The sequence below is a fragment of the Protopterus annectens genome, chromosome 12.part0 (assembly GCF_019279795.1).
Source record: "Protopterus annectens isolate FY-2018-M chromosome 12.part0, PAN1.0, whole genome shotgun sequence".
Lineage (NCBI taxonomy): Eukaryota > Metazoa > Chordata > Ceratodontiformes > Protopteridae > Protopterus > Protopterus annectens.
In genome coordinates this window covers 934,453,524-934,465,488 of record NC_056746.1, presented here as the reverse complement: position 1 = coordinate 934,465,488, position 11,965 = coordinate 934,453,524, and the positions used below count along the sequence as shown (strand labels likewise).

General features: G+C 38.8%; 1 protein-coding gene across 1 annotated transcript in view; it reads left to right on the top strand.

The window, feature by feature from the left end:
- The first annotated feature begins 262 nt into the window (after positions 1 to 262).
- Positions 263 to 11,965, top strand: part of LOC122816887 (butyrophilin subfamily 2 member A2-like) — a 784,081-nt gene continuing 772,378 nt past the window's right edge. Inside the window, exon 1 of the mRNA XM_044089960.1 lies at positions 263 to 400. The gene's annotated coding sequence lies outside the window, so the exon portion shown is untranslated. The remainder of the gene's footprint in view (positions 401 to 11,965) is intronic.

Sequence of the window (11,965 nt, the reverse complement as noted above, 5' to 3'; positions counted from 1 at the left end):
TCAACTCCCAGTAATACAAAATGTTTGGAACACCAGTGTAATACCAGCTTGTGCCATACCTACTCCAGTATATGCAAACTGTCATTGCTAGCTGGTGTCATTTACCCAAATTGTATTAAAATCTACTAAATCAACAGGTGAAATCCAACACTGTTGCAGCTGTTCCCTGTGGGAAGAAAAAGCTTTGCTGTTTACAGCTTTTAACTCCTCCTCCTCTTACTACAGTACTAATGTGAATTCAAGTCTTCCTGGCCACCTTATGTCATGTACCATTTCAGATGTCTAAATCCTGGTATATCACTCTTTTCCTGATGACATATTTTCCAGACTGAAGTTCTGTTATGCAGATCACATCTCTTGCTTCGTCTTGGATCTGTGTTGTCCAAATGTACATCACAAGGTGTGTATGTAGCATTTGTTTTCAGTGAATTGTTTTTCGAAGTGCAGATTTCGTAACGTGATTTCTACTGCTTGCAGTTTTAATTACTCAGGATATTAATGAGTTTTGACCCTCAAGACATCTGAATTAGAAATTTGAAGCTGGTAAGTAGGTGATATACAGACTTACTGTTTATGTGATTGCGTATGTCATCTGTAGGTTAGATTTGGACATAAAACTTGAAGAGAAGTTTTGGAGATATGGATGCATTCAGTTTCTTAATTGCCTCCTCATTTCCTTCTGGATTTTCCTTGTCTGTTACAAGACAACAGTATGCCACAAAATAGTACAACAGAAAAGTTGTTTAAAAACTGTAGTGAATGTCAATGAAGTTCTAAAGCTGTCAGTGTGTGTGTGTGTGTGTGTGTGTGTGTGTGTGTGTGTGTGTGTGTGTGTGTGTGTGAGCATGCATGCATGTGTGCGTGCATGCGTGCGTGTGTGTGTGTGTGTGTGTGTGTGTGTGTGTGTGTGTGTGTGTGTGTGTGTGTGTGTGTGTGCGTGTGCATGCGTCCGTGCGTGCGTGTGTGTATATATACATATGCGCGTGTGTTCCTGAAAATTATTCTGCATTTATTGTTCACACAAATTCTACTTATTTTTTGTATTTTGCCTCACTCCTTTTCTAAAGATCCTACTTCAAGTTCTTTTATTTTCTTTTACAGCACACAGTACTTAAGTTACGGTTAGTTTATAGCTTGCTTTTTATCTTCAGTAATTCTTTTTTTGGTAACCAATACCAATAAAGTAAGTAATTAAGGCCTTATTATGTCTATGCAATTCAGTTTCTATATCCCAGCTCAAAAGTCTGATTTCTTTGTTGCGATCATTTGCCTTCTCAACATCTGTGACAAAGTGGCCTTTTGAGAATATTTACAATTTGCCAACTCATAACATTCCTAAATTCCTAAAACATGATCCCGCTCATTATTCTCTTTCCCATTACAACTCCAGCGTTTGCTATCGACCTCAGGAAAAGTTCCCTGAAGTGTGCTTTGGGTTTAAAAATATCTATGCAAATATTTCCATGCAAAAATCCTAAACTTTCTACACCTTGCTGCATACTTGCTCAACTTGTTTCTTCGGCAACAAATAAATATTTTTAGTGCTGAGGGAGTTACTGTCATACTGATTTTACGTTGCATTGTACTTTTGCAAGCAGCATTTTGCTTCATCTAAAACAGAGGTCTTTCAGGACCTCCTCTGAATCTGCAGTAAGACATCTACAGCATGCTTCCACTATGCCTTGATGAAAGCGAATACACTGCGGATCAGAATCCCCAATCTGAATTTGCTGAAAACCACTTTTGTAAACTGTTGTTGCAGGGTGGTAACCCCTCCTACACCCTGCGCATATATATATATATATATATATATATATATATATATATATATATATATATATATATATATATACATATACCAACTCCAAGGGCACACTTACTCAAAAAAGGGGGAAATTCCCCCTAAAAGCGAATTACTTTTGGCACAACTCACTAAAAGTGATTTCATCTGTGAACTGAAGCTTAGGCAGTCAAAGCTCGAGAGTTCAAGCTTTGTCCACCAGCAGGGTAATACAGCAGGATCAGCTCAGTACTTGTGGGTGCCAAATGATATGTTGTTTGTATTCAGTCAGTTTAACCAAGTATCAGTAATGCAGCTGAATGCAATGTTGTTTTATTGTAAATTAACTTAGCCAACTAGTGAAATTACTTTTGAATAAGGAAATTAAACTTAATGCAGTTAATTAACACATCTTTCCATCCACTGAGATACATTTATTTCTGCTTCAGAAAAAGGGAGCTGTAAGATGTGTCTTCTTTATTTAAATTATTATAGCTACTACCGTATTTCCCTGAAAATAAGACCGGGGTCTTATATTAACTTTTGCTCCCAAAGCTGCATTAGGGCTTAGTTTCAGGAGATGTCTTATTTTTTCATGTACAACAATCTACATTGATTCATTTATTCATGTACAAAAATCTACATTTATTCAAATACAGTCATGTTATCTTCTGGAACATCATCATAACTCTCTAAACCCTGAATTCCAGCCTGCATTTCTTGCGAGTCCATTTCCTGTAGAACCATTGGCCCCAATCTTTAATGTCCAGCAATAGAGCTCTCCTTAAATGAGCACTTCTTGTCCATGTAGCCTGCTTGCAGTGCATTGGCAACACAGCTGTCAGTGATTTTATCCCATGAATTTTTCACCCAAGCCATGACCTCTTGCAAGCTAGGCTTCACAAACTTTCCACGCTGATTTCTCTCCATTCTATTTTCAATGTAGTCATTGATCTCCATGCACAAATGGTCCTTGAATGACTTGTTGATTGCAATATCAAATGTCTGAAGATAGGCAGTCATTCCTGTGGGAATCATTATTTGATCTATTCTTCTCTGTGCAAGGAAGTTCTTCATGTCTTTACCACAGTGAGTACTGGCTGAATCCCGTACAAGGAGACCTCTTTGGCCACCTCGCAAAACAAGTGGCAGCATTAAATCGACTCAGTTCCTTATAACTGCATGTGTGCACCAGGCTTTTTCGGTTTCAAGAACATAAATGCCTGAAACACATTCAATCTTATCTTTCTTGCCCTTAGTAATGATTAGAGGTGGGGCTTTCTTTACATCCAGATGAATTGCCAAAATACAGTTAACACGTGCACTTTCATAACCAGTGGAGGGAATGTAGATTAATGAGGCACCCATCTGATCAATTGTCATTTCAGATCCTTGGCCCATAAACACTGCAGTTTCATCCATAGCAATCATGTTGGAGAGTTGGTATTTAGAAAAGTCAATGCCATTTACAGAGGACTTGAATGCAAGTGTACGTTTAATAACTTCAGTATCTTCCAGATTGAACAGTGTTGTCGATCTTCTTAGAGACAGTTCATATCATTGAAGGATGCCATCCAGCCAGTATTGTGATGCTTTGAATTCTTCTGGGGATATTTCTATCTGTGGTGCCATTGCAAGGGCAAATGCTTGAATATCAGGCTTGCACACAAACAAAGCCTTTGCTCTCCTGTTAGCAATCCATTCACAGATAATGTCTTCTGGCTCAGGAAATAATGGTTGTCAACCTGACCCACACTTGCACTTCTTAGCATTTCCCTTGTCCACCTGTTGACTGAGGTTATCATACTCTGCTCGCCATTTTCGGACCATTTGGAGATCCAACGTCTTCTCTTTGCAGAAAGCTGTAAGATTCTTTTCCCAGGAGTCCTCCAAGATTCCTTTCTTGTACTCGACAGAATAGCGCTTTCTTTTTGCACTTAACTTGTCTGGGGGTCAAAATATTATTCCCTTTAAATCTACCATTAAATCAAGTGTTAATTGAAGATGTATGAGACAGGAGTGGCAACAAAAATGATGACAGTTAAGTTATCAAGTATGCACATTATTTGTGCATTGTGTCTGTACTTTGATTGATCATTCAGCAATAAGTCTCAAGTTCATCTGTTTACATAGGCATTTACCTCTCATTCAAAGGTGCCTGCTTGGGTATTTACAAATATCTCTACTTAATTATAATTTATATTATGGTAGGCTGTGGCTATGAATTGTATCCCTGACATATAACTCATCTACCTTCTAATAAATTAAATACATAAAATCACATGCCAAAGTGCCAGAAATCTGTACAACTATATCTGCAATTTTTCTTTATATCTTTAAGACTGTCACAAATGATAGGTATTACCCTTTCATTCCAGTGGTCTGTGTGTGTTTAGTGGTATCAGACAGACAATGCTCTAGCTTGTAACTCATATTAAGATGAGATATTTAGAAACCAGCTCTAGTGCATTGAGGAATGAAGCTCTGACTATCCCCAAATGACCATGGCTTGACTAGTGGTCTGGGCACTACAGTAGAGGGGAATCATGAGGCATTGCCTGCACACTCCTCTTAGAGGGAACAGTGAGGCAAGTATGCCCAGGACACCCATGGTACAATCTCCATTGGAGACTAGGGACCATAGGAGCACTTGCTTTAGGTGAGTGGGGTCTTCTAAGGGGTTACTTCACTAGCAGAAATAGGTGACACATCCTCACTAAGGTCTATTACATACTGAACACCCTTTTTTTTTTAATTTCTCCAAATCCTTTGGTTTTCTAATACCATGATGGGAATGGACCCCATTCATAAGTCAAAGTATGATTAAAGTTCATGAAATTAGTATAGTTTCATTGTTTGATGTCAGCCAAAAGTGCTCCTTGCAGCACCTGCAATTTTCCCCGGTAATGACTCCTTCTGCAAGTCATATGGATTTACATGTATTGGTAGCATATCTAAATATGATCGTAGACTCTTTTTTATAAGACCCAATTTATGACTTTGTGTCTGTCTGTATGCAGGACACTGTAGTCACTGGATGTGGCAATTTCAATGATCAATGCTACTTTTGTCTCCTTTTCTTGGACCACTATATCCAGTTTTCTATGGTAGCATCTACCTTTTGAACAACTGTTGGCCATGGATGACCCCATGTGATGTAGATTTCATCATTTTCTATGATGCTTTGTGGCTCATGTTTCCAGTGTTTTTCAGCCACTTCAATATCATAATGTTTGCAGAATACCCAATGAACAGTCTCCCCACATTATTATGCCTTTCAGTATACAGTCCTTCTGCCATTAGTACTATGTTGCAACCAGCAATGAGGTGTGCAACTGTTTCCAATTCTGTTTTACAAAACCTACATTTGTCTGTTTCTCCCACATGTTCAATGGACTTTGTAAACCAATGTGTACGTAGCCCATTGTCTTGTGCCGCCAATATTAACCTTTCATCTCATGGTTTGAATTTGCCTCTGCTTAATCATTCTTAACCCCCCAGTATGCTAATGAGCATGTACAGGAAGGATTTATTTATTTATTTTATTTCAGTTTTATTTACTGCGGTAGAGCGCTGATCATACTTGACCAATTGCAGGCAAAGACCAGGTCACCAACCTATGTAGTATTTACTCCAAAGTCAAGTCAAAAATTTATAGCATGCATAGTAAAATAGTAAAATAAGAGCATACAATGAGTACAAGCAGTGCCGAAAAGTATAAATATTTACAGGTAATGAGCACATAATGGAATGGGATAAACGTTTACCATAATAAATGCTGAGGATTAGAGGAGTTCCAACCTACAAGTAGAAATATGGTAGTTAAACAGTTGTAGAATAAGAGAGCATGTAAATGTGAACGTGCAGAATGAGAAGATATTTGGAAACAAGGTTGGTGGAACATAATACAGGTAAGTTAGAGGAAGCTAGGGGAGCATATGTAGTAAACCAGTGTTAGAGGGGAGGTGGATGTTGGAAAGCAAGGTGAAAGAGTAAAGAACACAGACAGAAGCAGCAATTTAAACATACTGGTAAGAGAAATTTAGTAAACAGGCAGTGAAGAGCTAATAGGAGGAATATAGATATGGACTGTGTTTTGATATTTACGTTTACAGGACTCAGAGAGGTACTGTTTGAACTGATCTGAGGCCTGAAGTAAATGTTATCTATGGGTTCAGTAAACTGGTGTGGTAGTGATTGTCAGTGCTCATGGGTGAAGAAGGAGAAGCCATGGTCAGTCGAATGAAGTTCTGAAATGGAGATTACCTGAGAAAGACCATTAGCAACTTGGCTTCTAAGGTTGTAGCTTTGGTTGCACATGATCAGTCTCACTAAAAGAGGTAAAGGGAAGTCTTGGTGTAGGAGTTTGAAAAGAAGGTAGCCAAGAAGGAGTCTGTCTCCTCCCTGAGTTGGTAGCCACTTTGCTTTTCTAGGGGTGTCACAGTGGTGTTTGTGTCTTGTGGCGATAGTTATAATGCAGCAGATTTTGTTGGATAGAGTTTGTAATGGTGGTAGTGTTTTTCTTTGAAGTAAAGGATTCAAGATCTAATCCTGCAATTCTTGAAGAATGGATGATGGTACCATCTCCACTACTTGACTCTAAGTTATTGAAGGAACAAATGGGCAAAAGGACTTTTATCTCCATCAGGAATGAATGGTTCAGAAGGACAGGTAGGGGGAGAGGATTCCTTGTCTCCATGGAAACAATATTAAAAATAAGGGAAAAAATGAGCTATTTATAACCCATCTTATTTGCCCTACCCCCCACATTATAATCCATGTGATCCTTTGAAATAAGCAATGCACTTTTCAGAATTTATCCCACTTTCAAACTTCAATGACAAAACAAGGAAAGTTGACTTTCAACCTGAAAATAGTTGCTTTGATGGTAGACACCAATAAACATACACCAGTGTGGTAAGTATCTACACAGTCAACAGGTATTTGCCCATTTTCCATCATCCTTGGGATAGTTCCTTCTGTAGTGCAATCACCCTAAACTCAAAGACATGTCATCTTCATCTTTGGAGCTGACATCTTCCACAATCTTCATCCCACAAAATCAAAAAGTGGTCTCCTTACAATTACTAGAACATGTCCAAAGGTGTTCCTATAATAGTTTTGTAGTAATTTGTCCCAGTATAGAACAAAGGCCATGTTTCTGAATAATACAAATTGTTCCTAGTAGCGATGATGTTAAACTTGTAAATCAAATCTTTCTACTGTGCAAATTATTTTGCACTCTAACATTAATTCTTCCATTTTGTTTTAATGACTCAAACAAAATTTAGTCCTAGAGCAGTTTTGAATAAGGTCTTATGTGTAGTGATGAACTTTACCACACCCACAGCAGTGGCAAAATAGGTTCTGAGCAGGGAAAATGGAATATTCTATTTATTTCATGGGCTTATTTTTACCAACCCTTTTACTGATGTAGCTCAGAGAATAGAAGTTTATTAAACTTGAAAGTTTGCATACTCCTTGTCCTAGTGCAGGACACTAGATGGTCCCATTTGGTAAAGTAGAGATGAATAGTTCCAAGAGCAGCAAAATGACCGCATGTTGAAAGCAAAACTTAACCCCTGAAATTGCAGCACTGTGTACTTTTTCTCTTATATATATATATATATATATATATATATATATATATATATATATTAAAATAACTGCGTCCTTCTGGCTGACGATCTTACGATCTTAACCGGAGCTTATTTTTGGGGTAGGGCTTATATTACGAGCATCCTGAAAAATCATGCTAGGGCTTATTTTCCAGTTAGGTCTTATTTTTGGAGAAAGATGGTAGTATGTTGGTCATATTGTGTGGCTTTCTTTGTACTAGGCAGCTTCAAACTCACATGTGATGAGAGGGATTGAGTAAATTTTGTGAAGGGGTAAATTAAGCCTGAAAAGAGGGAAGCACCTCCAAAAATAGGGACATCTTACATCAGACCTGGACATAGGAGTGTTCTTAAACTATAGTAGGATACTGCTTAAACTCTGTCTATTGCAGAATGTAACAGCCAGAAACAACCACGCAGCTGGTCCTAACCCAAGCCTGATAGTGCATGCAAGCTGTCTGAACTGTATTAGGATACTGTACATGATATGTCTAACACAGAATTTAACAGAACTCTTACCTGGCTGTGAGTAAACAGTCCAAAACAAAACAAATAAGGACAAAGAAATAGTCCCTGCCAACCTACAACTACTATTTTGTATGCCTTTTAGTAATCCTCTTTTTGCATGGACATAATGGGACTTGTGACTCCGAGCTTCAAATACTTTGTTATTTTAATCCAGGTAATACTGGCAACAGTTTCCACTGCTTTTTGTGGCAAAAGCCAACCGAATATAACATTAACAAAACCTTCTTATCTACCCACTGCTGTTAAGCCCTTCTGTCCAACATGCCTCCGTGTACAGTTATACTGCTGGCAGGTGACACCTTTCCTCTCCCATTGTCAGCAACCCCCCCCCCCCCCCCGCTAATAGTTGGCAACAAAGTAAAGAAATGATAGTCAGATTTGATGCATACACAAAACAACCAGTGTGTTCCCCACAGTTTCATACCAGCCCTACATATATATTTTAGAATGGCTGTGTACAGATTGCCCATTTCCATCTGTGTTAGGTGATCCCTGAAAGAAAAGAAAATTCCTCCTTTTTAAATGCATTATTCTAAGATTATCAAATCATTCACTTGCCATCACTCACAATCCCACCTAGCCATTCTGTTGTGGATCCTCTATGGTTTCTTCCTGCCAACCTGTACTTACCATCAGGCTAGAGGACCATTTTCTTTATGACCTTGAGAGATGTTATTTCTCTTTGGAAGCCAAAGGTGAGTTGAGGTGCTCATATATAATTGCAATGCAGTTCATCAAAGCTGTAGTCAAAGTATGTCATTCTTTGCTAGAGATAGCCTGAAATGGCACTCAGTGTAAAAACTATTTAAAAATTGTTTTCAGTGGGATGCTTCTCTTACCAGCCCCCTAATTCTTGGGGTACTGTTTGCACTCCTTCTTAGTTGTTTTACTCCATACTGCTGTGCCTGATGGAAAATAATAGTTTCTCCATATGAATGTGTTTAGGGCAGCCAGGTGTGATGCGGCAGGTTCAGGTCTATCATAAAGTGTGGCAAGTAATATGGATATATGTGTGTGAGTGTGTGAGAATATGTGTGTGTGTGTGTGTGTGTGTGTGTGTGTGTGTGTGTGTGTGTGTGTGTGTGTGTGTGTGTGTGTGTGTGTTTGTGTGTGTATACAATATCTACAACCATCAATGGTGCAAACATCTCCGAGTGTGATTATAATATTTTGTAAATAAGGTTCTTGCAGGGTAAATTCCCATTTCCATGAGAAAAAGTAACTTTGGAGTGGATTTGTATTAAGTAAGGTGAGGCAGGCAGTGAAACACCTGCATGAGTTGTAGGTAGAGTTTTGTCCAACATTTTTAAGTTATTTGCTTCTTTTATTTTTTTAGATTCAAGAGAAATTCAAAATATTGTCATTCACATGAGAGCTGCTGAATTGATATGATGAAAACAAGATTTTCCCAGTAGTTGATTATACATACTTGAAATATCTTATTGGCAGAGTTAAATATAAAAAAACTGAAGATCTTCATATGTAGTATCGTCTTTAACTCATGTTTCCCCTAATGAAGTGCCTCATGGATCACCACATTTTTATTGTGCAGATCAGAGGTATACTTATGCAGGGGCGGAGGGTGCAGTGCATCCCTGGTGCAAGCAAGCAGGGGGAGCATTTGCATGTAGACCAGAGCCGGACACTTTCAGGAAGGGCATTATTCTTTTCTGCATATGTGCGCCCTGCATACGTCAGTGCATGAATGCACCCTTCTGCTTTCTGTGTGTGGAATTTAAATCTTGCCATCACAACTCCTCTAACTCCATGGGGCTTAGAATTGGATCAAGGTGGGTTGCCAGCTGCTGCTCTGTTGAATTAAGGTGTGTGTGTGATGCACTAGTTAGGGCTAGCAGGTTTTAATCTCTTCAGGCTGAAACCCTGTACCCTTGCTATAAGAAGCAAGAGCCTGAATCCTCTACACCAACTACCAAAGTGAATTTTGGTACATTTTCAAGGAATTGTGAGCTTGCGGTGAGGTTTACTAATGCTCATTCTTAGTCTTTTTTCAATATGCAATATTTTTGCTTATCAAATGGTTGTAGCACAATAGGTAGCATATTCACTTATGATGTAGAACAGTGGTTCCCAAGCTTTTTCGATTCTCGGTTCCCTTGTTGAATCCAGGTTTTCCCAAGGCGCCACCCACAGTCAAATTCCAACAAGTATACTTTGCGAAATAGCTAATAATTTTTTTTAATTAAAAGGGTTAGTTAAGTAAAAATAAATAACACACGTACTAAACATAAATATGAGCGCTCGTTACGTGGTGCTAGCGATGCTCCTCCCTGCCAATAAACTGTCAAGCTTCAAGCACATCTCTTCAATCCTAAAAAACTTTCACAGCACTCTAATGCTATTCTACAGTCCACACCACCTCTGCGTGAATCCTGAGAGCCATTTTTTAGCAAGGCTTGAACTCCCTTTAATGAAGGGAGTAATTCTGCACGTCCCAACAACAGAGTGGGAGCAAAACTGCCAAAGACCTACCTTCTCCAATTGACAAGTATGGGGAAGAATCAGTAATAGCCAAAGCAGTCCCCAAATTGGGCTTGAAACTTTCATCACTGCTGGCATACCGGCTTAAACTCGGCTGCAACTCCCTCCCACGGTACAGTAGTTGGTGCCTCTTCTCCATGGATATTTATCCAAATTAGGCAATAGTTAGTACTGGTGGTGACTGAGGGATGCATGAAGCTAGACTGACTTATATCAGGTAAAAATGCAAGAATGGTGCCTCCAGTACTTGGAGGGACAGACAGACAAACAGATAACTTCCCATCAAATACATGCAGACTCACTGCAGGTGATATTCTGTGCCCCTTTCCTCATCAGCAGTGTAGAATTCTGTCTTGATAATTAATAAACACAATAATGCATCAATGTAAATATTTCAGTTTCTGTATCCAGTTTTAAACAGCTCTAGGTCAAATAAGAAGTTGTAAACATTGCCGTTTTCTCTGTCAGCAAGTAAATGCAGTCATAAAATTCTCTGTTAATTAAAACTCACAGTAATTTAATTTTTGACATATCTGGTATGAGTCTACATAAAGAGGGTTTTAGTACTTGCTAAAGTGTAACTAACCTTTTGAATAATAATAGCTCAGAAGATCAGACTACTATAGTGTTTACATACTTCATTTGCTATCCTAGGTTTCTAATCTTGGAGCAGTACTTTCAAACCCTCACCGCTCACATGTCCTCAAACTTTGGATCCCTCCAGGTCAGAGTCTGTCTTTCACTATGAAAGGGTAATGTGCAGCATGTTCTGGTACCACTTCGACGCCCTTGAGAGGGTTGTTTAACGTTAACTGTCTAGCAGCCGCAAAATAAACCACGAGCTAATAAGCTTAGTAATTAAGCTTATTAGTTCGCAGTTTATTTTGCAGCTAAGTTTATTAGTTCGTGGAGCGCCTGTGAGGAAGCCGCGGCTCCCCAGTGCACTGCAGCGCACACTTTGGGAACCCATGAAGAAGGTTGTGGGTTCTACTTCTACAGCATGTAGATAGAGTACTTATACTGTGTTGTACTTGAAGGGGGAAGGGGTGCTGCAGTCCTGCGGGTTTTCCTCTTTGGACAAGATGCCTAGTAACTATGAACCTGTTATCAGTTTGTCATCCATTCCCTATTGCAATAATACCAGCTTACTATTTTTTAATGTAACATAGGCAGCTTATTCTTCAAGGGCAGCAAGCACTGAATTTGTAGATGAAACACTGACATATTTAGCTGTTTGCTAGAAGCAACCTCTTCATTAGTTACAGATCTTTAATGCTGAATTATTCAGATGACTTTTACTTTTGCAGAGACTGTGTATATTGACTGATACTGGTGGACTAAAATAACAGATGTTTGAGTGGCCTTTTGTTGGTGAAATGTTCTAAAATTTATTTATTTATTTTATATTTGTTAACTGGGAAAGTCCGACGGGACACATGTCCCCTTTCATAGGAGGCCCGGGGAGAAAAGCTCCAGTTCCAAAAACTTACAAAAGCTTAATACATATACAAAAAGTTTAATATGTATACCAAAATTTAGA